The sequence below is a fragment of the Sinohyriopsis cumingii genome, chromosome 18 (assembly GCF_028554795.1).
Source record: "Sinohyriopsis cumingii isolate HCF-2022 chromosome 18, ASM2855479v2, whole genome shotgun sequence".
Classification (NCBI taxonomy): domain Eukaryota; kingdom Metazoa; phylum Mollusca; class Bivalvia; order Unionida; family Unionidae; genus Sinohyriopsis; species Sinohyriopsis cumingii.
Genome location: NC_142978.1, coordinates 14,541,699 through 14,554,903, shown reverse-complemented (window position 1 = coordinate 14,554,903; position 13,205 = coordinate 14,541,699). Strand labels below are relative to the sequence as shown.

At 35.8% G+C, this 13,205-nt stretch overlaps 1 protein-coding gene across 1 annotated transcript in view; it reads right to left on the bottom strand.

Annotated features, from left to right (window-relative positions):
* The window catches only part of LOC149776131 (bifunctional 3'-5' exonuclease/ATP-dependent helicase WRN-like), a 202,244-nt gene extending 189,483 nt beyond the window's left edge, over positions 1-12,761 (bottom strand). The window contains exon 1 of the mRNA XM_089942399.1: positions 12,724-12,761. The gene's annotated coding sequence lies outside the window, so the exon portion shown is untranslated. The remainder of the gene's footprint in view (positions 1-12,723) is intronic.
* Positions 12,762-13,205: the final 444 nt, after the last annotated feature.

The window sequence follows — 13,205 nt, the reverse complement described above, 5'->3', positions numbered from 1 at the left end:
ATAGTTCTTGAAATGACTGAAAACATTTAAGAATTCAGAAAGTTTGAAAATGTGGAATGAGCTAGTTCTGCAAAGTATTAAAAATCAATCCACCTTGGACACACTAGTATCGATGTGATGTGATTTGGATTTTTAACGTAGCTTTAACAATTTTTCAGCCATATTGCTATGATGTCTACAATGTGGCAGTTTATAGTGGTGTCTAGCACTGGGGCATCATGCCGCAGACATGTAGCATGATGTCCCACCCAGTCACATTATTCTGACACCAGGCCGACCAGTCCTAACACCAATCTCTTAATGCTGAGCGCCAAGCGAGGCAGCTGTTAGTACCATTTTTGTAAGTCTTTGGTATGACTCGGTCGGGGATCAAACCCATGACCTCCTGCATTTGAGGCGGACGCTCTCACTAGTATCGAAGTATACATCCTAACTACATACCTGTACCAAGTAAGAATGGCCCCCTGTTTTGGTTCATGAAAGGTTCTTCTTTTGGACCAGATTTGACAGAATCTACAGGGTACAGACCATAATTTGAAATGGACAAGAACGAAGATGGCAATAATGTACATTCTATTTCAGTGTTAATTTGTAATCAAGGGAAATGAAAACGGCATGGTTTTCAGAAAATTAACATCATCACTAATTTTCTTATAGAGATCTTTTTCAATTAGATAATAAGTATGCAATCATTAAATATTTTAAAATGAGCATATTTCTGAATGAAGTAATCATATTAGTAATAATAATAATAATAATTAGGTCTTTATTTTCAGAGTTTGCAGGCTAATTTCCCTTAAACTCCTCTATTTTATATAATTATACTACAACAAATGTACAAAGAAGCCTTGAAGCATGGTTATTTACAATTTCATCAAAGTAGAGAGAGGCAAATGTAAAGTAACAGTATGATATTGTGAGAACAGAAAAAGGAAGAAACTAGAGGAACAAAAGAATGTACTTCTTACTTGTAGCTAATTTCTTATTCTTGGAGAAGAAAAAGTATTTAATGTGGGTGATTCTTTCTTTAGGTAAATTATTCCATGGGCCTGAATATGCAAATTTTTTGGTAAATAATTATCTTTTATGTTCTGAATGGAATTACCAGTACTACTTGATGTAGCCTCTAACAATGCTGAATAAGGACCTGCTTGCTGTGGTCTGAGCACAGTTCACTAGCGCTGAGGACCCTCTTCATCTCAAATTTGATATACAAGTTTTGATTTTTTCACAAATATCTCTCCTTTCATTTAAAGTATTCTTTGTTGAGTCATTGCAAGAATTAAATCTGGCAACAGTTTCCCCATACCATAAAGCAATCAGAACATTTTCATTACATGTCTAACGAGTCCAATCCATATCAGGTTGTTATCACCATGAACAACAAGAACTGTATCATTCGTGAAAATCTGCAATGACATATCCTTGTAAGAAAAATAAATTATCTACATGCACACCAAAAACTTTGTGTGAAAACCTGCATAGACATATACTTGTACAAAAAATAGTGTTCTTATCAACATGCGCACCAAGAAATTTATGTGTCAAAACCTGCAATGACATATCCTTCTATGAAAAATAGTGTTCTTATCAACACGCGCACCAAGAAATTTAAGTGTCAAAACCTGCAATGACATATCCTTGTATAAAAAATAGTGTTCTTATCAACACGCCCACCAAGAACTTTATGTGTCAAAACCTGCAATGACATATCCTTGTATGAAAAATAGTGTTCTTATCAACACGCGCACCAAGAAATTTGTGTCAAAACCTGAAATGACATATCCTTGTATAAAAATAGTGTTCTTATCAACAAGCGCACCAAGAAATTTATGTGTCAAAACCTGCAATGACATATCCTTGTATGAAAAATAGTGTTCTTATCAACACACGCACCAAGAAATGTATGTGTCAAAACCTGCAATGACATATCCTTGTATGAAAAATAGTGTTATCAACATGCACAGCAAGAACTTGATGTGTGAAAACCTGCAATGACATATCCTTGTATGAAAAATAGTGTTATCAACATGCACAGCAAGAACTTTATGTGTGAAAACCTGCAATCACATATCCTTGTATGAAAAATAGTGTTATCAACATGCACAACAAGAACTTTATGCGTGAAAACCTGCAATGACATATCCTTGTATGAAACATAAAGTGTTATTATCAACATGCACAACAAGAACTTTATGTGTGAAAACCTGCAATCACATATCCTTGTATGAAAAATAGTGTTCTTATCAACACACGCACCAAGAACTTTGTGTGTGAAAACCTGCAATCACATATCCTTGTATGAAAAACAGTGTTCTTATCAACATGCACAGCAAGAACTTGATGTGTGAAAACCTGCCATGACATATCCTTGTATGAAAAATAGTGTTATCAACATGCACCACCAAGAATCTCATGTGTGAAAAGTAGTGAGGCATCCTTTTAAGAACTGTCCAGTGTTGCACCAGATAATCTTAATCTTGTCTGTAATCTGAATAATTTTTATATTTGATATATTATATTTAGAGTCATTCCATTCTATTTGTACCAAATTTCCAAATCAACTGGGGCACCTTGCACATCTGTAGTGCAACAAAAGAGAACTGTGCTTTAGAGAGTGTGGTTCCATCAGCATAGAAAGCTATAGTTGACACATTACTTCGTAATTAAAGTGGCAAATCAATGATTAAGATTAAAAACAGGAGGGGACCTAGTACTTCATTCTGTGGAAAACCCTACTGTACAAATTGATCATTATGATGTGACCTTTTTGGTACCTCTCTAAGAGTTAAAATGAAAACCATTTTAAAGCAGTCCGTCCAAATTTATAAATGTGCAGTTTCTCCTAAAGATATTGAGGGTCAATTTTAAGACACAACAAAATTTCAATTATTTAAAGACTCTCCCTACAAGCCTTCCCACATATAGAGCTTTTAGCCATTATCTACCATTAATATTAAGGCCATTTCATGAGTGACTGTGCTAAAATCCTGACAGATTTTCAAGAACTAGGTTGTTAATTACAATGAAATCCATTAAACAGTGGTGCACATTTTTCTAATAATCTATAAAGGGTTGGTAGAACTGACAGTGGTTTAATATTGTTAACATCACTCACAGATCCAGTTTGGTGAATTAAGGTGATTTTAGCTACCTTCCATGTGTGAGGAGATCTGCCCAGTTTGAGTACTGTCAAAAAGGTAAATAATGCTTTCTGCTGTGACATGGCAAGCTGCTTTCAAACATTCGGGGCCAATATGATCGAGTCTCATTGCTTCTGACAAGTCAAGTTTAGAGTCAGATGTATGGTCTTGATGCTTTGGACAAGTCAAGTTTAGAGTCAGATTGAGTCTCATTGCTTTTGACAAGTCAAGTTTAGAGTCAGATCTAGTCTTGTTGCTTTCACAAGTCAAGTTTAGAGTCAGATCTAGTCTTCTTGCTTTTGACAAGTCAAGTTTAGAGTCAGATCTAGTCTTGTTGCTTTCACAAGTCAAGTTTAGAGTCAGATCTAGTCTTCTTGCTTTTGACAAGTCAAGTTTAGAGTCAGATCTAGTCTTCTTGCTTTCACAAGTCAAGTTTAGAGTCAGACCTAGTCTTCTTGCTTTTGACAAGTCAAGTTTAGATCAGATCTAGTCTTCTTGCTTTTCACAAGTTTTGAGTCAGACTGTCTCATTGCTTTTGACAAGTCAAGTTTAGAGTCAGATGTATGGTCTTGATGCTTTGGACAAGTCAAGTTTAGAGTCAGATTGAGTCTCATTGCTTTTGACAAGTCAAGTTTAGAGTCAGATCTAGTCTTGTTGCTTTCACAAGTCAAGTTTAGAGTCAGATCTAGTCTTGTTGCTTTTGACAAGTCAAGTTTAGAGTCAGATCTAGTCTTGTTGCTTTCACAAGTCAAGTTTAGAGTCAGATCTAGTCTTCTTGCTTTTGACAAGTCAAGTTTAGAGTCAGATCTAGTCTTCTTGCTTTCACAAGTCAAGTTTAGAGTCAGATCTAGTCTTCTTGCTTTTGACAAGTCAAGTTTAGATCAGATCTAGTCTTCTTGCTTTTCACAAGTTTTGAGTCAGACTGTCTCATTGCTTTTGACAAGTCAAGTTTAGAGTCAGATCTAGTCTTGTTGATTTGACAAGTCAAGTTCAATGTCGAACTGAGTCTCATTGCTTTTTACAAGTCAAGTTTAGAGTCAGATCTAGTCTTGGTGCTTTTGACAAGTCAAGTTCAATGTCAGACTGAGTCTCATTGCTTTTTACAAGTCAAGTTTTGAGTCAGATCTAGTCTTGGTGCTTTTGACAAGTCAAGTTCAATGTCAGACTGAGTCTCATTTCTTTTTACAAGTCATGTTTTGAGTCAGATCTAGTCTTGGTGCTTTTGGCAAGTCAAGTTTAGAGTCAGACTGAGTCACATTGATTCTGACAAGTTTAGAGTCAGACTGAGTTTCATTGCTTTTAACAAATCAAGTTTAGAGTCAGATTGAGACTCACAACATTTGACAAGTGACTCAAGTTTAGAGTCAGATCTAGTCTTGTTGTTTTTGACAAGTCAAGTTCAATGTCAGACTGAGTCTCATTGCTTTGACAAGTCAAGTTGAGACTCAGATTGAGTCTCATTGCTTTTGACAAGTTTTGAGTCAGACTGAGTCATTGCTTTTGACAAGTCAAGGTTAGAGTCAGATTGAGACTCACAACATTTGACAAGTGACATTAAATACTTTATCTATCTGAACTTCATGAATTTTGAAAAGTGCATCATAGATATTTTCTATGTATAGAAAGCCTTTAGCATATCATAATCTGTAGCAATTGGCTCTATTAATTTAGCAGGTACATGCACAAAAAGTCATTAAAATATCAGCTATCTGATCAAAATCAGTGATATCCTGTCCATCTTGTGAAATAGTTTTAACATCACAAAACTGTTCCATTTTACCCAATTTTTATAATTTTTTTAAAACAGAACTGGGATCTCTCTTCTACATAATTTTCTGGCAATTTTTCTTAGGATAAAAATAGGAGTTATGTCTTTATTCCTCTGAAACTTGTAATAGTCTTCATTTCCCCTAGCGTTAGCTCTGTTGCTGGCTCTCACTGCTTCAAGAATATTGGTTGTCAACCATTTTGGGGAATGGTGTTCAAACTTTATTGGTTGTCAACCATTTTGGGGACTGATGTTCAAACTTGACAGGTTGTCAACCAATTTGGGGACTGGTGTTCAAACTTTATTGGTTGTCGACCAATTTGGGGACTGGTGTTCAAACTTTATAGGTTGTCAACCATTTTGGGGTCTGGTGTTCAAACTGTATTGGCTGTCAACCATTTTGGGGTCTGGTGTTCAAACTTTACCTTTTAAATATTTTGAGGCAAGTGTTTGATCAGCTACACCAAAGAATAATTTCATCCTGGTATCAAGGGGTTCATCTACATTATCAAATATCTTATCTGTATCCCACAGATCATATAAAAAATATCCAGATTAAAATATCTGTATTTGATAGTGGCCTGGCTGTCTTTGGAAGGAATTATCTTACTTTACAGGTGAAGAACATTGTTGTTGTTTTGGGGTTTAATGCCTTTTCTCAACACAAGATAGGCTATATATACCAGCCAGCATAACTTCTGGAGGAAGAACCCGGGGAAAACTCCAGTAAGAACCACTAACTCGCAGAACACTACTGGCAAGCTTTCTCACATACACAAACCCAACAAGGAATGGCCCCCTATTTCTCTCCTGAATTTATATGGCCTCAATATCAGCTGTATACCCTTGATAATGCTCCCAACATGTTTCATTTTCCCTCCAACTCTAGGATCTGTGGTCCTATCTTTACATACTGGCCTGTGGTATCCTCAGTTTCAAACAGATTATCAGGGTGCTTAACTTTAAGCTGAGATTCTAAATAACCTAGAATATGTATATTGTTTCAGCTAAATACTTGTTTCATTTCCTCAGTTTCACAAAGCTATTGTATATTAATATGGCCTGTAGAAAATCCTTTTCCTTTCAAGCTACGAGGTATATTAACTTGATGCCTACCCTGCCCTTGTACTAAATTACTAACAATACATGACCTTATGGTCCCCAGGGAGTACTAACAATATATGACTTTATGGTCCCCAGGAAGTACTAACAATATATGACTTTATGGCCCCCAGGGAGTACTAACAATATATGACTTTATGGTCTGTAGGGGAGTACTAACTATATGTGACTTTATGGTCTCCAGGGGAATACTAACTATATGTGACCTTCTGGTCACAGGGGAAGTACTAACTATATGTGACCCTACGGTCCCCAGGGGAGCACTAATATCCAGAGTTCTCGCTAGGAGCTTAAAACTAGGAGTCCCACCATCAAAAGTTGCAGTCCCTTCTTTCCTACAGAATCAACACAGATGTGAGTGCATCTATTTTTAGATGGAGAGGTTTTCGTAATGTAATCACTCACTATAATATAGCTTCATTACAACAGTCCACTGACAGGATCACAAATTTATGGTTTATTTATTTGTATACATACTTGTAATAATTGTAGGCAAATAAATAATATCCAATTTGCTGTTTTTTCCTGTATTTTCGCAAATACGTGTCAAGTCAGAAAACAGCTTAGACCGTAAAGCGCATCTCGTGAATTCCACAACATAGCATTGTCCCATACGTTTCTGACCTACATAATTTGCATTTTAAAGTTAAATCTTTAATAACATAATACCTAGGCTTTGGTTTCAATGATTTGTGTATTTTTTCTGAATATATTTGCTCAATGATTTAAGAAAACAGACAATCTAATAAACTGGTACATGCCAGACTTAGCGAAGTCCGCCATTATTTCCTGTTAGGCCTACTGGTTCACTTACAGTTTCAAACTAATTTTATGATGAAACAGTGTATAAGAGGCAGTTAATAAATATCCAGATCATTGATTCTGATCTTAAAACACAAGTTTGTATGTTTTATCATCAAAGAATAGCATGCAGGAAATTGATAGTTGCTACTTGACTCAGAAAAGGATTAATGGTCAATCAGCTATCAAAACATAATGCTTGTGAATGGGCAAGAGTTTGTCAACGTAATTTATATAAAACTAGGCCTATCTACTGATGCCTTGATGAATACATTTTGATACAACACTAGAACTAACCGGGATAAGGCGAGGGGCATTAAAAAAAATATGGTATGGTCAGTCAATGTACCTCTTAAATAATCACAGGGCAAAGTTGTTTTCGCTTTCCTAACAGAAGAAGGCGAAGTTTACATTTTTAGGTGACTTGCCACCCACTAACGAATGGCATTTTGTCTAAGTCTCAACATGTCTTGATTCTGAGGTCACGTGCACTGCTTATTCCGCTACATTCGGAAATGAACACAATAATGACAGCTAAAGTTGTTTATTTGATGTACTTTTATAAATGACCACATGTACATCTCTGTGTCATTTCTGCCTCTAAATTCAATCACTGTAAATATCAGTACATTTTCTCACCCTCCCCCCGCCAGTCAAAGCCTTTGAACTTGCTGCCCAGCTATTGCATCATGTTCTTTTTTATGTACTATTATAAAATGGCAACATGTATGTACATCAAGGGGTCTTTCAGTCACTGAATTCTGTCATGGTAAATATCAGCACAGCTAAATGATCAACATATTTTCCCACAAAGCAGGTGGCTGAAGTAGGACTGGCAAGTCTGAACTTTGCCGCATACCTATTACATGCGTACGGAGGACTCCTGCCTCAGTGATTTTCTGCGTCCCAGATCAAAAATTGGCATCCAAATATGCGTAATTAAGTATTTCCGAGATCTCTGATATCTGACTTTATGGTCCTCAGGGCAATACTAACAACATGTGACCGTATAGTCCCCAGGGAAGTATTAACTATATGTGACCTAATGGTCCCCAGGGGAGTATTAATATCTGACTTTATGGTCCTCAAGGCAATACTAACAATATGTGACCTTATAGTCCCCAGGGGAGTACTAACATTATGTGACATTCTGGTCTCCATGGAAGTACTAACTATATGTGATCTTATAGTCCACAGTGGAATAGTAACTATATGTGACCTTATGATTCCCTGGAGAGTACTTACTATATGTGATCTTATGGGCCCCCAGGAAGTACTATGTGTGACCTTATGGTCCCCAGGGGAGTACTAACAATATGTGACTTTGTGGTCCCAAGAGGAGTACATAAATCAATACTACACTCACAATGACTATATGCTCAATCAATTTACTACAACACTCACAATACCTATATCCTCAATAATTTTAACAATTTCAGAACAGATTACCTACAGATTAATACTTTTATTGACAAAGGAACATTTCCATATCATCTTAAAAGAGAACAGGTGACCCCAATTTACAAAATTTAATCTGATCCTACTGATAAGGACAACTTTGGACCAGTTAGTATTCACCTCCAATATTTTTAAAAGCTTCTATGTAACCTTTCACTTCCAATATTTTTAAAAGCTTCTATGTAACCTTTCACTTCCAATATTTTTAAATGCTTCTATGTAACCTTTCACCTCCAATATTTTTAAATGCTTCTATGTAACCTTTCACCTCCAATATTTTTAAATGCTTCTATGCAACCTTTCACCTCCAATATTTTTAAAAGCTTCTATGTAATCAGATACAAGTGCATTTTGTATAGCTTTCTATCTGCCTTTAGGAAAGGGTATGGATGTCAAACAACTTATTTGAAAATGATGGAGGACTGGAAGGGTGCATTGGATAATGGCTTCAATGTGGGTGCAGTACTAATGGATCTATCCCAGGCTTTTGACTATCGTCCACACTGCCTCATCCTAAAAAAAATGAAATCCTACAAGACACTGGTCTAAACTCAAACAAACCAACTGAAAACTATTTGTATAACCGAAAACAATGTCTTTAACTGGTATCCTCATACAGTAATTTGGATATAATGTCCAAAGACTTACTGCAAGGCTCAATACTATGACCTCTGATATTTATTATCTTTATAAATGACATATTCTACTTCAAAGAACAACAATGTATAATTAGTCTGATAACAATACCATATCGTACATCCATAAAGAAGCTGATAACAATACCATATCATATATCCATAAAGAGGCTGATAACAATACCATATCGTACATCCATAAAGAGGCTGATAACAATACCATATCATACATCCATAAAGAGGCTGATAATAATACCATATCATACATCCATAAAGATCCAAATATTGTAATATCTGTTCAACAAAAGGCTGAGCAAGATAATGAGAGACTGGTTTACACCCAAACCCTCAGAAATTCCAAGCTATTATTCTTGGCAAAAATGTACAACAAGTTACCAATATCACGTGAGAAAACCATGAAATACCACATAAGGACTCTGTGAAATTCCTTGGCATAGATATTGATTCTCAACTAAATTTCAGCAACCACGTATATAAAATCTGTCAAAAAGCATTAAGAAAATTAAACACCTTGCAATGACTATCCATCCCCTAATATCAAGCAACTAACCTACAAATGCTTTATTAGGTCAAATTTCAACTACTGCCCTATTATTTTGGCATTTATGTAGCAAAAAAAACTCAGATAAAATGGAAAAAATACAGCATAGATCACAAAACTGGTGTTTTGTGATTTTACAATCTCATATGATTCTCTGTGAAGAAAAGCAAACCGTCCTGCTCTTTACATTATCCGTTTCAGATTTAACTGAAGTATATGAGATACTTCACAAAAAACACCAAATTATTCAAGTTATCTGGTCTCTTTCCAAAACTGCAAATACATTCTAAGAAAACAAAATCTGGCAACAGTACCAAGAGTAAGTTCTCTTTTAAAATTTATGCTCCCAGAGTCTGGAACAGCCAACCAAATGAACTAAGAACAATCTCTGATTTTAAAGAATTGAACAGACTGATTCAAATATGGTCTGGGACACAATGTAAATGTGTGTTATGTTTATCTATTTAGCTTTCAATGGCATTCAAGTTATAACATGGGTGCCTTCACGTTGGGGCAAGGAGGCACATGCCCCCTCACCCCAACACCCACCTCTGGATTTCACCTCTAAACATGTTTTGGTCAACATCTGTAAAACTTAGTAGCTGACCACTACATTTTTGCCCCCCAAACTCCTGAAAATAATGCATGCCCCTGAGCTGTACAGTTACCTTTTTCACTGCGATAGTCTGACTTAAATCCTGCAACCATGATACCTATTTTAAGTAAGCACCTTCTTCCATTTTAACTATTAGCACCCTCCATTCACCCAACATCACTTTTCTTACCTAATGAACACCTTTAGCTTCATGGGATATAATCTTTTTTTGTCTTGTCTTTTAATCATATGTAATCACTGACATTGTGCATGCTTTTATTTAAACAATAAATAGTCATTTTTTATATTTAAATTATTAAGTGTGTTCCTCTGTGACATGTTACTTATGTTTATACATAAATATAAAAAAATGATCATCTGCATAATGTCTACCATTTTGTTGTAAGTTAACTACTGTCTTTTATCTACTGTTGTATTGTCCTTTATCTAATTTTCTTTTAATCTGCTGTTACCATTGGCACTGTAATGTCTACATGTGTACTGTTGCACTGTAATGTCTACATGTGTACTGTTACACTGTAATGTCTACATGTGTACTGTTACACTGTAATGTCTACATATGTACTGTTACACTGTAATGTCTACATGTGTACTGTTGCACTGTAATGTCTACATATGTACTGTTACACTGTAATGTCTACATATGTACTGTTACACTGTAATGTCTACATATGTACTGTTACACTGTAATGTCTACATGTGTACTGTTACACTGTAATGTCTACATATGTACTGTTACACTGTAATGTCTACATGTGTACTGTTGCACTGTAATGTCTACATATGTACTGTTGCACTGTAATGTCTACATGTGTACTGTTACACTGTAATGTCTACATGTGTACTGTTACACTGTAATGTCTACATGTGTACTGTTACACTGTAATGTCTACATGTGTACTGTTACACTGTAATGTCTACATGTGTACTGTTACACTGTAATGTCTACATGTGTACTGTTACACTGTAATGTCTACATGTGTACTGTTACACTGTAATGTCTACATGTGTACTGTTGCACTGTAATGTCTACATGTGTACTGTTGCACTGTAATGTCTACATGTGTACTGTTACACTGTAATGTCTACATGTGTACTGTTACACTGTAATGTCTACATGTGTACTGTTACACTGTAATGTCTACATGTGTACTGTTACACTGTAATGTCTACATGTGTACTGTTACACTGTAATGTCTACATGTGTACTGTTGCACTGTAATGTCTACATGTGTACTGTTACACTGTAATGTCTACATATGTACTGTTACACTGTAATGTCTACATGTGTACTGTTACACTGTAATGTCTACATGTGTACTGTTACACTGTAATGTCTACATGTGTACTGTTACACTGTAATGTCTACATGTGTACTGTTACACTGTAATGTCTACATGTGTACTGTTCCACTGTAATGTCTACATGTGTACTATTCCACTGTAATGTACTATCTGTGTACCTGTCTGTAGAATTATGAAATATTATAATTATATTGGTAAAACAGCTAGTACAGAGCTAATATTCGATGTATTTTACTCAGTATAACGTTAAATACAATTTCTTGTATTTTGGACATTAGTTGCTGCACAAAATGGAAGATTGTATATACACAGGGGCTTGTATCGTTGCTTGCAATTTACCCACAAATCATACATATACTATATAACCTAAAGTAAATGTGGGGTTTGTATTAGCTACGATGTCGTAGCCTCAACTTGATTTGTTGTGGTTGGAGTAGGGGTACTAATATTAGTTCTAGGGTTTGTATGTAAATTGTAAGCAACGATAATGTATATGACGATGGCTTCAACCTATACTACAAAATCGTGGGTTCGAACCCCGGCCGAGTCATACCAAAGACTTGTAAAAATGGTACGAACAGCTGCTTCACATGGCACTCAGCAGTAAGAGAGTAGTATTAGTTTTTGTTGGCCTGGTGTCAGGATAATGTGACTGGGTGGGACATCATGCCACGTGTCTGCGGCATGATGCCCCAGTGCTAGACATCACTATAAACTGCCACACTGCAGACATCGTAGCGATACGACTCAAAAATTGTTAAAAGCTACGTTAAAAATCCTAATCACACACACACACACACACACACACACTCAGTCTGTACTACAGTCAAGTTAGTCCTACAATGTACGATATAGCACATGTTGTTTTTGTTTTAGTGCATCACCCCCACCCCCAGAATAAAAATATCGTGTCATGTATCTTACGTTGAAGGACTACAGTCAAGTCACAAAACCAGTTACTGGGAGAAATTAATTTCTGACACTGAAAACATGTTTTACTGTGAATAAGAATGTGGTTTGATATATACGTGTATCAATACAATCTCAGTTGTAACTTTAGTATAACTGGGTTTATACAAAATGAATCATGCAAGTCCAACAACATAACATTTAATTAAGGTTTAACTAAGAATAGATTTAACCAAGTTAACACAAGCCGATCTGCACAGAACCGAATGATTCTTAAATAATATCTTCGAACATTTTCACGACACTTTTTTTCCCGTATAAGAACTGAATCTATTATGAAACTTTCTGATACCTGACATCGTCTAGAAATACACTAAACAGAATGCAAAGTTTAAAATAGCTCACCCGGGATTGTTCTTAATAACCACTGTCTAACGGTGTTTCGGTACATTTAGCCCACGTACTATTTTACGACTCTGTTGCAAAATGTGTAGTACACATGATATCCTGTTTCAGGTATCGATATTAATAATTCTGAGTCTATTGGAAAGAACAAGGCTGTTATATGGAATCATAATGAGCTCAAAAGTTCAGATAGCCAGAGTATTTGACTATCTCGTCAACAGTGGGTATGCGGAGAACTCGCCCCATGGAGAACTCGCCCCAACGTATCTAGAGAAGTTGCCCCAGATTGGTTAGAGAAGTCACCCCAAAACTTGTCACCCAGATAACCTTTTTTATAACAGAATTAAATCATCTTTTACGTGATTCATATGTAGATTTTTATATATACGCAATCACAAAAGAGTTATTAACTGGTACTCATAAAAAGCAATATCATAGTAATATTTCTAAGACGAAGTTAAGTCTTTATATAATCTAATGAA